A 17,515-nucleotide genomic window follows, 5' to 3' on the forward strand; every position below is an offset into this window, starting at 1 on the left:
TGACTGAACAGTAGAATGATACTATCAATGGTCTTATATCATGCTCTTCTGTAATGTTGAACAAATGAGTTTTTACTCTAAAGGTATGTTGCTATGGGCTGCAATTTTTTTTTTTGTCATTTGGCAATGATCATAGAATCATAGATTTAGACCTGAAAGGGACATTAAAAGTGACTTAGTTAAACCTCTTCATTTTACGCATCAGGGAAACTGAGGCACAAAGTGGTTGAGTGACTTGCTCAAGGACACATGGTAGTGACAGAGCAGGATAGATCAAGTATGTCCTAACTTAGGCAGTTTTTGATCCCTTTTATTCTCCTCAACGTGAAAAAATGTTTTCCTTTGATTAAATTACATCTAAGTAATGATGATAGCTAGTATTTTTTATTTTCCTCCATAGATTCCTCAGAGAAGCTGTACTGGAGCTTCTGTAAGGATAACAGTGTCTTCTCATGTGACAACCTTTCCCACTTGGCATTCACAATCTGACTCCAACCCGTATTTCCAAATTTATTTCTCATTAATCACACACACACACACACACACACACACACACACACACTCAACCATCTAGACAAACTGTCCTGCTTGCCATTCTCCATCAAATCTCCCACCTCCAGGCCTTTGTCCAGTGGATTCCCCAAGCCTAGAATGTTTTCTGCCCTCATCTCTGCCTCTTGGAATTAATTCCTAACTCCATTCAAATTTCAGCTGAGAAGCAACATCCTATCTGAGGCCTTTCTGAATCCCTCTAATTGTTAGCACACCTTCCATACCCAGAGCCCAGCTACCCCACCCCCTCGCCGATGATTTGACCTTTCCTCTGTCTGTGTTACGTATTGGTTTGTCTGTGTTATTTCCCTCCAATAATGGTTAACTCGTTTTCCTTTTTGTCTCTGTCTCCAGCACACCTAGCACATAGTAGGTACTTAATAATTAATAACTATAAACAATATACATATAATTAATAAATGAATGCTCATTGCTGTTTTTCTGTTAACCACCTGAAAAGCTGACTGCGCAAGGACACTTGCTTTACAAATGACTGAATGGGAAATGGAAAGTCACGCATGTGGAGCACCCAGAAGTCTGGTCAGGCCAGGCTGACTTTCAGAGCACAAGAAGGTCGTAAAAGGCTGCTGGATCCAGGTGGGTTAAGGTGTGGGTCTGAAAGCCAACCTAATCTTTGTCAGGTTCTTCATAGGACTCCTAAACTTGTTGATCTTCTGTGACAGACAAGTAGCATGGGATTAGTTTATTTATTTAAAAGGCATTTTTAATTCTTGAATGTCTATTTTAACATGTAAAGGTGGTATCTCACGGAGAGGGAGAAAGGGGCCTATCACTGATTATCATTCTTGGCCCTGGTCTTTCAAGCCTTCTGTTTTATGCTAGTGATACAGAGTCTTTGTTTGCATCCTAACTTTGCCCAGTGGTCCAAGATGATGAGATGCTGCTGCTAATTGAGGATAGCGCAGTGTGAGAAACATCATCAGGTCAGACAGTATTTTTTATGTACCTGCTAGGTGCCAGGCAATGTGCTAAGCCCTAGGGATACAAAGAAAGGCCAAAGACACTTCCTGTCCTCTGAGAGCTCCCAGTCTGACTGGGAGATAGCACACAAACCACTAGGCACCAACAAAATATAGGCAGGGTGAGTGGAAGGTGATATCAGAAAAAGAACATTAACAAAACAGTTCCTAGAAATTTCGATTGAGTCAGCCAGTCAAGGTCAGTGTGAGACTCCAGTGATTGAATACACAGAAAAGCAGTTTGCAAACTTGAGAGCAATTGGCCAGTGTCCCTTGTTCTTGCGGCTGGACTGCTTCAGGAGGCCTCTGGTCCGATCCCGGAGCTGCTCACCTACCATCAATTTCTTGTCCTCACAATAGGCCAACAGGTGTCCCATCCTTGGCTCTTGGGGTCTGCCTGTGCCTGTCTGTTCATTTGCCATAGGTGATTTTAGCTGCTAGCTTTGGAGCCTGTGGATGATTTGCTGGCATTGCCAGTGGGAAGGGGTGGGGAGAACTGTCTTTGATGGACACATTGGGACAGTCCCGGTAGAGCTCATTAAAGGGAACTTTGGGGCCTCCTGGGTCACCCTAGACTCCACTGTGAAGAACTTAGACCCCAAGACTTGGCTCGGATAATATCTTGGCACAGATGCTGAGAAATAGGCTGTGCCATGCTCCTCCCTGGATATGGGCAGTCAGGGATCACAGATGCTTTTGTAGCTAATGATAAGTCTCAGCTGGAGGCAGGAGGCTGCCAGGCAGCTCAGGGGTCCCTGGATTGTTCAGGATTATTCATGAACTCCTGCTTCTTCCAACCACTGGGCTTTGCCTTGCTCTCCCCCAACCTCCCCACCCCCCAATTCAGGAGAAAGATGATAGAAGAGCAGAAAATGTGGCGAGCTTTGACTGCTATTCTTCTGCTCCCGTTGTAGGAATGGCGGCTCCATGGGATGGGAGCAGTTCAAGGCCAGGAGTGGGTCCAAGATGGTTCCCTTTCCTTTCCGTCTTGTCATCTGCCTCTCCCTCCACTGCTTCCTTTCATAGGATTCTAAATTTTAAGCTGAAAGAGACTTTAGAGTCCATCTCTCACTTTGCAGATAAGGGAAGTGAGGCCCAGGGAGATTGTCACCTGCTCAAGGTCATACAGCTACTAAGGAGCAGAGGTGGGATCAGAACCTAGGACCCCCTCGTTCCAAATCCAGGGCTGTTTCCCCTATTTTATGCTGTCTCCCATTTCTCCTTCTATCCATGACATTACTGACTTCAACGATTCAATTTAAAAAAACATTTTTTAAAGAACCTACTATATGCTACGGACTGTGCTAGATACTGGGGCTAATGACGATGATGATAGCTAGCATTTAAATACCATTTTAAGGTCTGAAAAGTACTTGAAAAGTGTTTTCTAATTTGATTCTTATAACCTTGTGAAGTAGTGGTTATTATTATCCCCATTTTATACATGACCTGAGGCTGAACATTCAGGAGATTGGATCAGACCATGTTTAATTTCTCAGTCCTAAAATCCTAGGACACTATAAAATTGGGATCCTAGGAGCATAGATTCAGAGCTGAAATTGACTGCAAAGATCCTAGGAGCATAGACTTAGAAAGTGACCTTGAAAGTCATTTAAGTCCTTCATTTTACAGATGAGGAAACTGAGGCAGAAAATGGTCAAGGGATTTGTCTGAGGTCACAAAGGTAAAAAGTGGTAAAGTTAAGAGGTGAACAGAGGTCCTCTGACTCCTCATTCACATAACCATCTTATAAAGGTGGTGCTTGTTCAGTCTTTTTTCAGTTGTGTCTGACTCTTTATGACCTCACTTGGGGATTTCTTGGAAAAGATACTGAAAGAGTTTACCATTTCCTTCTCCACATAAAGGTTATAAGGAATATCAAATATAGCTTTGCAGAGAAAAGAGGTCCCACAACAGTAGCCAGTGGGGAGTGGGTGCCAATGGGGGCTGTGAAGGTTAGGTGTCTCAATCACCCCAATACTATGATGGTAGTTTTAGAGTAATTTCAATGTCATGTTGATCTACTGCCCCCACGCGGCTATCATCTGTGACTGCTTGCTTATTTACAACTGCATCTTTGAGATCCTCTCAAGTAGACAGAGACGCTGGCCAGTCGATGGAATAAATGAAAGAATCAGGGAAGGATGAAGAATAAAATTGCATTAGACAAGAAACTGAGGCACTTTGGCTTCTTGAACTGGGAAACTAAAACCCAGAGAGATGGCCTCCACGTGAGGAGGTAGATGTGGTGTGGGTTCTTGGAGGCAGGACAACCTTGGTTTCAAATCTTTCCAGCACTCACTCACTGTGGGACCCGGGACTAAAACCCTTTTTAAAAGCCTCTGTGTGTGTGTGTGTGTGTGTGTGTGTGTGTGTGTGTGTGTATGTATGTTTTTTTCAAAAGCCTTAGTGACCTAAAAGGATCTGCCTGGAAGTCAGGAAGACCCAGTTTGGATATAGTTGATTGGTCTATCAATATTTATTAAACATCTACTGTATGCTAAGAAGTAGAGCTACAATAAGGGGCAAAAGATAGTCCCTGGTCTCAAGGAGCTTGTAGTGTAGTAGGGGAGACAATGAGCAAATGCACGTGTGCACAAACTATAGCCTTGATGAATGGGAAATAACCAGCAGAGGGAAATCACTGGAATGAAAAGGGGCTGGGCAAGTTTCCTTTGGGAAGTGGGATTTTAGTTGGGACTTAAAGAAAGCCAGGGAGCTCAGTAGTTAGAGAAGAGGAGGGAGAGAATCATGGGCTTGGAGTCAGCCAGATAGAATGCCCAGAGCAGAGGGTTGGAGGGCCTTGTTCATGCAATAGCCAGGAGGCCAGGGGTCACTGGATCAAAGAGTATGTCTAAGGTATAACAAGTCTGGAAAGGTGGGAAGGGGCTGGGTTAGGAAGGGCTTTGAACACCAAACAGAACGTTTTGTACTTGATCCTGGAGGTGACAGAAAACCACTGGGGTTTATTGAGTTGGGGGAGGGTGTGGTGACAGTTAAATCTGTACTTAAAGAAAATTACTTGAGTCATTTAGTAATTAGAATAAAGGATGGATTGGAGTAGGAAGAGACTTGAGGCAGGCAGACCCACCAGTAGCTATGGTAATAGTCCAGGAGGGAGGTGATGAGGGCATGGACCAGAGTGGGAGTAGTGGCAGAAGAGGGATGTTGCAAAGATGAAATCAATAGGCTTTGGGGACAGATGGGACATGGAGAGGGGACTTGAGAGATAGTGAAGAGTGGAGGATGACTCCTAGATTTCAAGCCTGGGGGATTGGGAGAATAATGTTCTTCTTGACAGTAATGGGAAGTTAGGAGGGCTGGGGAGGGTTTGGGGGGGATAATAAGAGGTTCTGTTTTGGACAAGTAGAGGTAAGGATATCTACTGGACATCCAGTGTGACATGTCTGAAGGGTAGTTGGAGATGTGAGGTTGGAGGTCAGCAGAGAGGTTGGGACAGGAAAATTTGAGAAGCAACATAAAGATGATCAATAAATCCGTGGGAGCTGATTAGATCACCAAGTGAAGTGATATAGGGGGAGAAGAGAAGAGGACCCAGGATAGATGCTTGTGGGATACCTAGGATTAGAGGGCGTGATCTGGAGGAGGATCCAGCCAAGGAGAGTTGAGAAGGAGCAGTCCGAGAGGGAGGCAGCTAATGGGGTGAGGGGGAGAGAGAGAAAGAGAGAGACAGAAAGAGAGAGAGAGAGAGAGACAGAGAGACAGAGAGAGAGACAGAGAGAGAGAGACAGAGAGACAGAGAAAGAGAGACAGAGACAGAGAGAGACAGAGACAGATAGAGACAGAGACAGAGACAGACAGACAAATGTTTCAAAAGCCTAGAGAAGAGAATATCAAGAAGAGGGTGATCAATAGAGTCAAGGACTGCAGAAGGAGGATTGAGAAAAAGAAAACGATATCAGGCATAATAATTCAATATTATTGGCAACTTTGGAGAGAGCAGTTTCATTAGAATGACCAAGTCAGAAGGTGGACCTCTCCATGGTATCAGGAAAACCTGAGTTTATCATCCAGCCTCAGACACTTCCCAGCTGCGTGACCCTGGGCAAGTCACTTAACCCTGTTTGTCTCAGTTTCTTTATCTGTAAAAGGATCTAGAGAAGGAAATGGCAAACCACTCCAGTATCTCTGCCAAGAAAACTCCAAATGGGGTCACAAAGAATTGGACACGACTGAACAACAATAACAAAAGAAGAGAAAAAGTAGAGACACTGATTATAGATGATGTTTTCAAGTTTAGCCACAATAGGCAAAAGAGATAGAGGGAAACAGATTATGGAGATGGGAGGATCAAGTGAGGGTTATCTGAGATGGAGGAAATATGGGTACATTTCTAGGCAGGAGGGAAAGAGGTAATAGAGAAGGAGAGATTGAAAATAAGTGCTAGAGTAGGGATGACAGAAGGGGCACTCTTTTGGAGGAGATGGGATGGAAGGGGATCATTTGAGCAGGTAATGTTGCTTTGGTAAGGAGTAAGGCCACTTTTTGGTGTGAGACAAGGGTAGAAGGAGATAGTGAAAGAAGGTGCCTGAGTGATTTGAGATAAGAGTTCATGGGGAATGTTCCTGGTTTAAAATTGATTCCTATAAAATGAGGCAAAGTTCTCAGCTGACAGGGTAGAGGTATGGGGAGGGATCAGAAGGTTTGGAAGAGCTGCTGCAAAGAGGGGTAAAAGGATTGCCTGGCAACAATGAGGGGCCAGCTGAAGTTGAGTAATATAAACTTGTAGTGGACCTAGTCAGAAAGGTTGTGTTGCTTAGCATTAGCACACATAAAGGAGAAAAGGTGATAGATGGTGGGAGGGATACAAGGCTGAAGCCTGGCAGGGACTCAAGAAGACAGTGTAGAGTTGAATTGGTTCATCAAAGGGTCAAGATGGGGAAAAGAGAAGAGGTGGCTAGTACAAAGGGATGGTTTGGGAGAGAATTGAGGGATTGGAGGTCACAGAACAGAGGAAGAAAAGAATTTGGTAAGGGACAGCAAAAGGAGAGGTAAAAAGCCAAGATTAAAGGAAGGTAAGGAGGTTTCAGAATTCTTGAATATGGAGGTGATGGATTTGTAGTTTATGACAAGATCAAAGATATCTTTGTGTGTGGCTGAGGTAAGGTGGAAGCGTATGTCATGAGAAGTGAATAGGTTGAGGACCTGAGTGGTTGGGAGTATTTGAGGAAGCATCAATATGGATGCTGAAATGTACTAGTATGAGGGAAAGAGGAGTTGGGGAGGAGAGAGACAGAAGGTGAGGCAGGTACTGAACTCTCTGGGGAAGGAAGGGAGAAGGACCTGGAGATTTGTAGACAATAACTAGGATTTTGATAGGGTGGTAGATATGAACTTCACGAACCTCAAAGGAAGAGAGGTTACTGAGTGATGGAGGCAAGGGGAGAGCTTGCAAGTGGCAATGGAGAATAATGAGTATTCCAACTCCCCCTTCTCCATGCATATTTCCTCCTTCCTCCAGCTTCTAGGGCCCTCCTCTACTTTACCTGTCCGGATTGTGTGTGTGTGTGTGTGTATGTGTGTGTGTTTATGGACACATCTCTATCACTTAGCACAATGCCTGGTATATAGGAACCGCTCACCATATGCCTGTTGGTTGCCTGTTACTTGTGTCCAAGTTGGTGATTTGGGTAGCTCCTGTTTCATCAGGTTATCAAGATCAATAAGATAACCTCCACTTGGGTTCCCAGGGCATCTGCATGCCAAAGGAGATAAAATGCTGGACCAGGAGTCAGGAGGTTGAATCTGAATCCTTCCTCAGCTCCTCACTTCTCAAACTTCTCCTTCTGCCTTCTGGGGTCAAACAAAATGAGACAAATCCTCCCTCCACATTAAAGTGATCATGATAGTAGGAATGATGTCTCCCATGAGTCTTCTCTTGGGGTAAATCACTTAAATGCTTCCAACTTCGGTTTCCGCATCTGCAAAATATCACCTACCCCACAGGTTGTTGTGAGGATCATGTGAGACAACATAGCTCTCTTTCTTAAGTTTCCAGAAAGGATGAAGGTCCTGTTCACTCACTTCATGGGCACAATGAACTAACTGTGTGAGTAGAAGGATAACTTCCCCTCTTTTCCTCCCTCCCCATTTCAGGCCTCAAGAAATGGACTTTTAGGTCCTGGTCTATTTTGTTTATACTTTTTGGTTGTAGGCTTGCAGGTAGCAGCTTGACCAGAAGTTTGAGCTAAAGTGACCCTGGTGGTAGGAGTCTAGGCTGCAGTCATCCCCAGAAGGGAAACTGAAAAGCTAGGGTGCCTGGAACTAGAATTTCAAAAGGGACTGGGGAACTGAAAACTTAAGCTGAAAACTTAATTTCTGTCCTCCCAGATTCAGGATCCAAAATAATCTGGATGGGTGGGAATAACAGATCACATCCAAGAAGAAGTTCATAAAATGAGTTGCAGAACATACAATGCCAGAGACAGCAGTTCTCATGAAGGGAAAAACAAACCCAGATTTTGGTTGATCGTAGATGAATATGAAACGAAGGGGCAATGTGGCTGCTTGGAAAAATGAAAAATGATTCCTTGAATCCTTCAAGATATCATATCGAGGTGGGCTCTACCAGAGTCATGAGATCTCTGACGTAGGAGGGACCTCTGTGGCCATTAATTCCAACTCACAAGTGCATGAGAACACCAATCATAACATACCCCACAAGAGGTCATTTGACCTTTACTTGAATCTCTCAGGTGCTTTGGAGTCTACCATCTCTTAAGGAAGCCCTTTCTCTTGTTGGATAACTTTCTTTTCCTTATGTCAACGTGACTTCCTTCTTCTCCTTCAAACTTTCCTGATATTCCTAGTTTGGCTCTCCTGACCCCAAAAGAACAAATCAAATTTTCTTTCTGCAGGGTCAGTATGCTTGAAAACAGCTAACATGAATGGAATTATAGAACCTGAAGCTTGGAGGGAACCTCGTCCAATCCTTAGGTTGTCCAGCCTCTGCTTGGAGACCTCCAAGGAGGAGAAGCCCACCACCCCTCTAGGCAGCCCATTCCACTTCCAGATGGCTTGAATTGTTGGGAAGCTTTTCCTGATATTGAGTCTAAATTGACTTCCTTGCATCTAACGTCCATTGCTCCTGATTCTGTCCACTGGGGACAAAGAGAATCTGTTAATCTCTCTTCCACATAACAGTTCTTCAGCTATCTAAATAGCGTTTATCATGTCCTCTCTGAATCTTCTTCCTCTAGGCTAACCATCCCTCTTCTCTCAACCACTCTTCATATATTTTAGACTCAAGGCCCTCCACCATACTGGTTACCTTCCTATGGCCACTCTTTTTTTTTGGAGGCAATTGGGATTAAGTGACTTGCCCAGGTGCCACAGCTAGTAAGTGTCTGAAGTCAGGTTTGAACTCAGGTCCTCCTAACTCCAGGGTCAGTGTACTATCCACTACACTGCCTTCCTACTCCTCCTGAGTTTAATGCCCTTCTTAAACTGTGGCTCCCAGAACCAAACACTATATTCCAGAATGAGGTCTGATGAGGGCAGAACACAGGGGTCCATAGTACCCCAAGCCAGTGGCCCAGTGACATCCATTCCTTTGAACAACATTCTCTCCCAAACCTCAAATACAGAGTTCTTGGTTCAAAAATCCCCTTCCCTCCGGATCAAATGAGATAATTTTGGCTCATCTACATCTTCATTGTTTGCCCATTCTTTCAAGCTCTTTTTGATTTTACCAACCTTCTCATCTAGTCTGGATGCCATGATCAGCCATCTCAAAGCTGTCCAAGCTTACACTCTAAAACCTCTAATCCCTCTCTCTATCCCCCATTCCTCAACTATCAAAAGAGCACTAGTTCTGGAGTCAGAGGACCCAGGTTCAAATACAGTCTTCCCAACTCAATTTCCTCATCTGTAAAATGAAGGGCTCTGAGTATCCTTCTAGCTCTAGATCTGTGAGTCTATGAACCTGAAATAACCATGAATCTGTTGTCGCCACTCATTCCACTCCCTTGTACCTTCAGTGGCTCAGCATTGCTTCCCATCGTCAGGATATGAACTCCTTGGCTTAATGCTCTCCCTTTCAATCCAATCTGACAAGCATTTAGTAAGCACTTCTTGTATTCTAACCACTGGAGATACAAAGCCTGCCTTGAAGGAGGTTGTATTCTACCAGAGGAAAAAGCCCAGGTACACAGAGAAGCAAAATTTATATACATACATATGCACATATATATACACAGACACACATATAACACACATATACATACATGCATTTTATATGTGTGCATGTATATATGTATATTATAGGTATACATATATATGTGTATATGTATATATATATGCAGTAATTTGGGAATGAGTGAGATATCAGAAGAGGCCTCATGCAGAGGGTAGCAGATTGGGAGTCCACTCCAGCACAATAGATAGTCTTTGTGAATTTCTGTAGCCAAAAAACCTTATCCTGACCAAGTTGATGAGCAATACCTGCAAATTTGGTGAGAGGTTCCTTAGAAAACAGGCTAGTTCTCCATCAGTTCTTCCAGTTTGGGAGGTCACGCCACTATAGATGCCTTTGAGAGCCTCTGGCTACCCCCAGAAAGAAACTGTCCAGTGCAGTTTGGTTGAAGAAGAGTATCTTGGGCTTGGCCAATAAGAGCCAAGCTGTGCTCTTGACCTTTACTCTGACCACATCTGGAGTGCTGGGTTTAAGTCTGGGCACCACAGACGGGACATCGACAAAGTAGGACAGGTGGGAGTCAGTCATGGTGGTAAGAGATGGAGAAACTCTTCCCTGGTGGAGTGGATTGAGCACTGGAATTTTGGGGAATAAGACTCAGACTTGAATCTTGAGTCAGGGAATTGCAAAATGTGTGGATATGGGCAGGTCACTTAAGTTCTCTGAGTCTCAGTTTCCACATCCATAGGATGGGGGTAATAATAGTTCCAACTTCTCAGGGTTGCTATGAGAACTGAGTGAATAGATTCAATTTAACACTTATAATACCTAAGAGGCATCTTGGAATATTGGATAGAAAGCTGGCTGCAAAGCCAAGGAGACTTGGGTTCAAGTCGAACTTCTGACACCTACTAGCTGTGTGACCTTTGGCAAGTCACTTTACTCCTCAGAACTTTAGGCAACTATCTAAGTGAGGGTGCTGAACTGCATAGGAAGAGGGAATTTCCTCCCCCATGACTTCCCTATATTAACAAAATTCCAACTCTCTTACCTACTCTGATCTCTAATATCAATCTCAAATTTATTAAATAACACAATCTCAAGAAAGATAATGTATGTAAAGGGCTTACAAACTTTAGAGTACTATGTAAATATGTTACTGATTTTTGTTTTTTGTTTTAATGAAAAATGGCTGAAGAAACTGGGGGTTTTCATACCAGAAAAAATTTGGGAAGGACATGATAGATAGCTTTAAACATCAGGAAGGCCACTGAGTTGGCTGCAGAGGTTAAAGCTAGGATGAACTGGGAGAAGTTACAGAGAGGCAAAGTTTTACTCAAAACTAAATTTTTTTTTGAAAAGAACATTCAGAACTGCACCCAAATGGTAACACTTTGTGAAATACTGAGCTCTCTGTTACTACAAGTATTTAAGGTGGATGATCAGTCACCTGCTATGAGATATCATAGAAGGTATTTTCTCATTGAAGGCAGTCTTGCATAGACTGTTAAGTGGCACAATGGATAGAGTGGTGGGCCTATAGTCAGGATAGACCATGAGTTCAAATTCAGCCTCAGACACTAAGTTTGTGACCCTGGGCAAGTTGCTTAACCTGTTTGCCTCAGTTTCTTTTTCTGTAAAATAAAGATAATGATGTCACCTACCTCCCAGGGTCACTGTGAAGAGAAAAAAATGAGATATTTGTGAAGTTCTTTGAAAACCCAATATAATAATATGTTATATATATGATATATAATATAATAATGATATAAACATAATATAAATAGTAGCTATCATTTTTGTTGCTTTTGTTAAGTCATCTCTCTCTTCATGACCCCATTTAGGGTTTTCTTTTTTTTTTATTAATTAATTTTATTTATTTTGAGTGTTCTACAATAACTACCATATAACTTAGATTATTGTTTTTCCCTCCCTCCTCCCTACTTCCTCCTTCCCTCCCTGAGACAGCATATAATTTTGTATAGGTTCTACACATACATTCCTATTAAATACATTTTCACTATAGTCATGCTGTGTTGAAGAATTAAAATGAGTGGGAGAAATCATCTAACAAACCAAAATGCAATACACACAGACACAGACACACACACAGACACACACACACACACAAATGATCTGCTACGATCTGCAATTGAATTCTATAGTTCTTTCTCTGGGTGTGGAAGGCATTTTGCCTTAGAAGAGCATTGGGAATTTTTTTTTTTAAGTCTTTGCATTGCAGTGAAGTTCCAAGTCTACCAGAAAAAACTCTCACACACTATGGTCGTTGCTGTGCACAAAGTTCTCCTGGTTCTGCTCCTTTCACTCAGCATCAGATCATATAAGTTTTGCCAGGCCTCTCTGAAGTCTTCCTGTTCATCATTTCTTATAGCACAATAGTATTCCATTACATTCATATACCGTAATTTATTCAGCCATTCCCCAATTGATGGGCATCCCCTTGATTTCCAGTTTTTGGCCACTTTTTATGATCTCTTGGGGATACAGTCCTAGAAGCGATATTGCTGGGTCAAAGAGTACGCATATTTTTGTAGCCCTTTGGGCATAGTTCCAAATTGCTCTCCAGAATGGCTGGATCAGCTCACAGTTCCACCAACATTGTATTAGTGTTCCAACTCTCCCACATCCTCTCCAACATTTATCATCTTCCTGTTCTGTCATGTTTGCCAATCTGATAGGTGTGATGTGGTACCTCAGAGTTGTTTTGATTTGCATCTCTCTAATCAAAAGTGATTTAGAGCATTGTTTTCATATGACTATAGATATCTTTAATTTCTTCCTCTGAAAATTGCCTGTTCATATCCTTTGACAACTTATCATTTGGGGAATGACTTGTATTTTTGTACATTTGACTCAGTTCTCTATATATTCTAGAAATGAGGCTTTTATCCCTGAGACTAACTGTAAAAATTCTTTCCCAGTTTTCTACATTCCTCCGAATTTTGGTTGCATTGGGTTTGGTTGTGCAAAAACTTTTCAGTTCAATGTAATCAAAATTATTGATCCCACACTTCGTAATGCTTTCTATCTCTTCTTTAGTCAAAAATTCTTCCCTTCTCCATAAATCTGATAAATACATTATTCCTTGCTCCACCAATTTGTTCTTAGTATGCATCTTTATACCTAGATTGTTTACTCATTTGGATTTTATTCTTGTGTACGGTGTCAGGCATTGGTCTATGCCTAGTTTCCGCCACACTTTTATCTAGTTTTCCCAGCAATTTTTGTCGAACAGTGAGTTCTTATCCCAGAAGCAGGGGTACTTTGGTTTATCAAACTGTAGATTTTTATATTCATTGTATAGTGTGTCTTGACTACCTAGCATATTCCACTTGTCTACCCTTCTGTTTCTTAGCCAGTACCAAGTGGTTTTGATAATTGCTGCTTTATAATACAATTTGAGATCTGGTAGAGCTAGGCCACCTTCCCTAGCATTTATTTATTTAACTTTTAACATTCATTTTCACAAAATTTTGGGTTCCAAATTTTCTCCCCTTTTGTCCCCTCCCCCCACCCCAAAACACTTAGCATTCTAATTGCCCCTATCACCCATCTGCTCTCTCTTCTATCATCCCTCTCTGCCCTTGTCTCCATTTTCTCTTTTGTCTTGTAGGGACAAATAACTTTCTATACCCCTTTACCTGTATTTCTTATTTCCTAGTGGCAAGAACAGTACTTGACAGTTGTTCCTAAAACTTTGAGTTCCAACTTCTTTTCCTCCCTCCCTCCCTACCCCTTCCCTTTAGAAGGCAAACAATTCAACTTAGGCCAAATCTGTGTAGTTTTGCAAATGACTTCCATAATAGTCGTGTTGTATAAGACTAACTATATTTCTCTCCATCCTATCCTGCCCCCCATTACTTCTATTCTCTCTTTTGATCCTGTCCCTCCCCATGAGTGTCAACCTCAAATTGCTCCCTCCTCCCCATGCCCTCCCTTCCATCATCCCCCCCACCCTGCTTATCCCGTTATCCCCCACTTTCCTGTATTGTAAGATAGGTTTTCATACCAAAATGAGTGTGCATTTTATTCCTTCCTTTAGTGGAATATGATGAAAGTAAACTTCATGTTTTTCTCTCACCTCCCCTCCACTAAAAAATCTTTTGCTTGCCTCTTTTGTGAGAGATAATTTGCCCCATTCCATTTCTCCCTTTCTCCTCCCAATATATTTCTCTCTCACTGCTTGATTTCATTTTTTAAAGATATGATCCCATCCTCTTCAATTCACTCTGTGCACTCTGTCTCTATGTGTGTGCATGTGCATGTGCATGTGTGTGTGTGTGTGTGTGTGTGTGTGTGTGTGTGTGTGTGTAATCCCACCCAGTACCCAGATACTGAATAGTTTCAAGAGTTACAAATATTGTCTTTCCATGTAGGAATGTAAACAGTTCAACTTTAGTAAGTCCCTTATGACTTTTCTTTGCTGTTTACCTTTTCATACTTCTCTTCATTCTTGTGTTTGAAAGTCAAATTTTCTTTTCAGCTCTGGTCTTTTCATCAAGAATGCTTGAAAGTCCTCTATTTCATTGAAAGACCAATTTTTCCCCGGAAGTATTATACTCAGTTTTGCTGGGTAGGTGATTCTTGGTTTTAGTCCTAGTTCCTTTGACTTCTGGAATATCCTATTCCATGCCCTTCAATCCCTTAATGTAGAAGCTGCTAGATCTTGTGTTATCCTGATTGTATTTCCACAATACTTGAATTGTTTCTTTCTAGCTGCTTGCAATATTTTCTCCTTGACCTGGGAACTCTGGAATTTGGCCACAATGTTCCTAGGAGTTTCTCTTTTTGGATCTCTTTCAGGCGGTGATCTGTGGATTCCCTGAATACTTATTTTGCCCTCTGGTTCTAGAATCTCAGGGCAGTTTTCCTTGATAATTTCATGAAAGATGATGTCTAGGCTCTTTTTTTGATCATGGCTTTCAGGTAGTCCCATAATTTTTAAATTCTCTCTCCTGGATCTATTTTCCAGGTCAGTTGTTTTTCCAATGAGATATTTCACATTATCTTCCATTTTTTCATTCTTTTGGTTTTGTTTTGTGATTTCTTGGTTTCTCATGAAGTCATTAGCCTCCATCTGTGCCATTCTAATTTTTAAAGAACTATTTTCTTCAGTGAGCTTTGGAACCTCCTTTTCCATTTGGCTAATTCTGCTTTTGAAAGCATTCTTCTCCTCATTGGCTTTTTGAACCTCTTTTGCCAATTGAGTTAGCCTATTTTTCAAGGTGTTATTTTCTTCAGCATTTTTTTGGGTCTCCTTTAGCAGGGTGTTTACTTGTTTTTCATGCTTTGCTTGCATGTCTCTCATTTCTCTTCCCAGTTTTTCCTCCACCTCTCTAACTTGATTTTCAAAATCCTATTTGAGCTCTTCCATGCCCTGAGCCCATTGAGTGGGCTGGGATACAGAAGCCTTGACTTCTGTGTCTTTCCCTGATGGTAAGCATTGTTCTTTCTCATCAGAAAGGAAGGGAGGAAATACCTGTTCACCAAGAAAGTAACCTTCTATAATCTTATTTTTTTTCCCTTTTCTGGGCATTTTCCCAGCCAGTGACTTGACTTGTGAATATTCTCTTCACACCCACTTTGCCTCCAGATCCACCCAGCCAGCGCTTGGGGTCTGAGATTCAAATGCTGCTTCCCAGCCTCAGGGCTTTTGGTGGGGGTGGGGCTGCTATTCAGTGTGAGATTAAGTTCAGCTGCTCAGGTGGGGGCAGGGCCACCTCAAGGGCTCAGTTCCCTCAGGGGGTTTATGCAGAGACCTTCAACAATGGATTGGGGCTCCTGCCTGCTTGGGGAGCCCTGGTCTGCTCCCACCTCTGCTGCTGCCTCCCGAGGGGGCCTGAGTTATGGGGACACCCCACTCCCCTCTTGGCAAGCCGAAAAGACCCTCTCACCAACCTTTGGGGCCCGTGGGTGGAGGGACCCGTGCGGCCGCTGGAGATCCCGTCCCTGAAGCCTGCTCGAATCTGCTCCTCTCGGCGCTGCGCAGCCAAGGCAGGGCTGGGCTCAGCTCCGGGTCCGCAGCGTGAAGGACCTTTTGCCAGAGGTTTTCAGGGCTCTCTGGAACAGAAATCTACTCCGCTCCATTGTTCTGTGTCTTCTGCTGCTCCAGAATTTGTTGGGAGTTCTTTTTACAGATATTTTATGGGCTGTGGGTTCGGAGCTAGCGTATGTGTGTCTTTCTACTCCACCATCTTGGCTCCGCCCCCCCTCCCTCACATTTTTTTTTATTAGTCCCCTTGACATTCTGGACCTTTTGTTCATCCAGATGAATTCTGATACTATTTTTTCCAGCTCTAGAAAATAATTATCTTATAGTTTAATTGGTATGGCACTAAATAAGTAAATTAATTTAGGTAGAACTGTCATTTTTATTATATTGGCTCAGCCTACCCACGAGCAACTGATGTTTTCCCACTTACTTAGATCTGACTTTATTTGTGCAAAAAGTGTCTTGTAGTTGTGTTCATATAGTCCCTGGGTTTGTTTTGGTGGGGTAAACTCCTAGATATTTTATAGTGTCTACCCTAGCTTTAAATGGGATTTCTTTTTCTATCTCTTGCTGTTGGGCTTTGTTACTAATATATAGAAATGCAGAAGATTTGTGTGGGTTTATTTTATAACCTGCAACTTTGCCAAAGTTGTTTATTGTTCCAAGTAGTTTTTCACTTGAATTTCTGGGATTTTCTAAGTATATCATCATAGTATTTGCAAAGAGTGATAACTTAGTTTCTTCTTTGCTTATTCTAATTCCTTCAATTTCTTTATCTTATCTAATTGCTATAGCTAACATTTCTAGCACCATATTGAATAATTGTGGTGATAATGGACATCCCTGTTTCACCCCTGATCTTATTGGAAATGCATCTAGCTTATCTCCATTGCATATAATGCTTGCAGAAGGTTTTAGGTAAATACTGCTTATTATTTTGTGGAAAGCTCCATTTATTCCTATGCTCTCTAGTGTTTTTAATAGGAATGGGTGTTGTATTTTGTCAAAAACTTTTTCTGCGTCTATTGAGATAATCATGTGATTTCTGTTAATTTTGTTGTTGATATGGTCGATAATGCTAATAGTTTTCCTAATATTGAACCAGCCCTGCATTCCTGGTATGAATCCTACCTGATCATAATGTATTATTCTCGTGATAAGTTGCTGTATTCGTTTCGACAGCTCCTCCTTGTGGTTGCCTCCGTGATACACTTTCAGCCACATTTCTCTAGTAACATACTATACAAAGGATCCCTGAAAGTATAGTCTTCATTTGGGGTTTTCTTGACAGAGATACTGGAGTGGTTTGCTGTTTCCTTTCTCCAGCTCATTTTACAGATGAGCAAAGTGAGGCAAACAAGCTTAAAAATGCCTTACTCAGGGTCACACAGCTAGGAAGTGTCGCAGGCCAGATTTGAACTCAGGAAGGTAAATCTTCTTGATGCCAAGGCCTCTCGTCTATCCACTGCACCACCTAGCTGCCCTTTGTTCCCTAGCACCAATCAATCATCCCCATCACCATAGACTGAGGATTGGCTAAAGAGTAGTCTAGGGAATTCTACAAACCTCAAAGTTCCCAGCCCCTTCCCCTGTACTCCCAACCCACACACAAGTGGAAAAAAAAGTAAGGATGATTATTGTTTAATTCCCACTTAACTGTGTGGCCTTTTGCCTCCCATCACCTAAGGATGCTTTGGTAAAGGGAGTAATTCATTTCACTTGAAATCTGACTCTAATCTGAATCCAAACACCCACTCCAACACCAAAATTCACCCTTGTCTGGATCTTTCATCTTATTTCTCCAACCAACTGACG

The 17,515-nt window shown here is 42.3% G+C and overlaps 1 pseudogene; it reads right to left on the reverse strand.

Annotated features, from left to right (window-relative positions):
- Positions 1-16,875: 16,875 nt before the first annotated feature.
- LOC140521927 (small nucleolar RNA U3) lies at positions 16,876-16,970 on the reverse strand (annotated as a pseudogene).
- Between the last annotated feature and the right edge of the window lie 545 nt (positions 16,971-17,515).

This window comes from Notamacropus eugenii, chromosome 1, assembly GCF_028372415.1.
Source record: "Notamacropus eugenii isolate mMacEug1 chromosome 1, mMacEug1.pri_v2, whole genome shotgun sequence".
NCBI classification, from domain to species: domain Eukaryota; kingdom Metazoa; phylum Chordata; class Mammalia; order Diprotodontia; family Macropodidae; genus Notamacropus; species Notamacropus eugenii.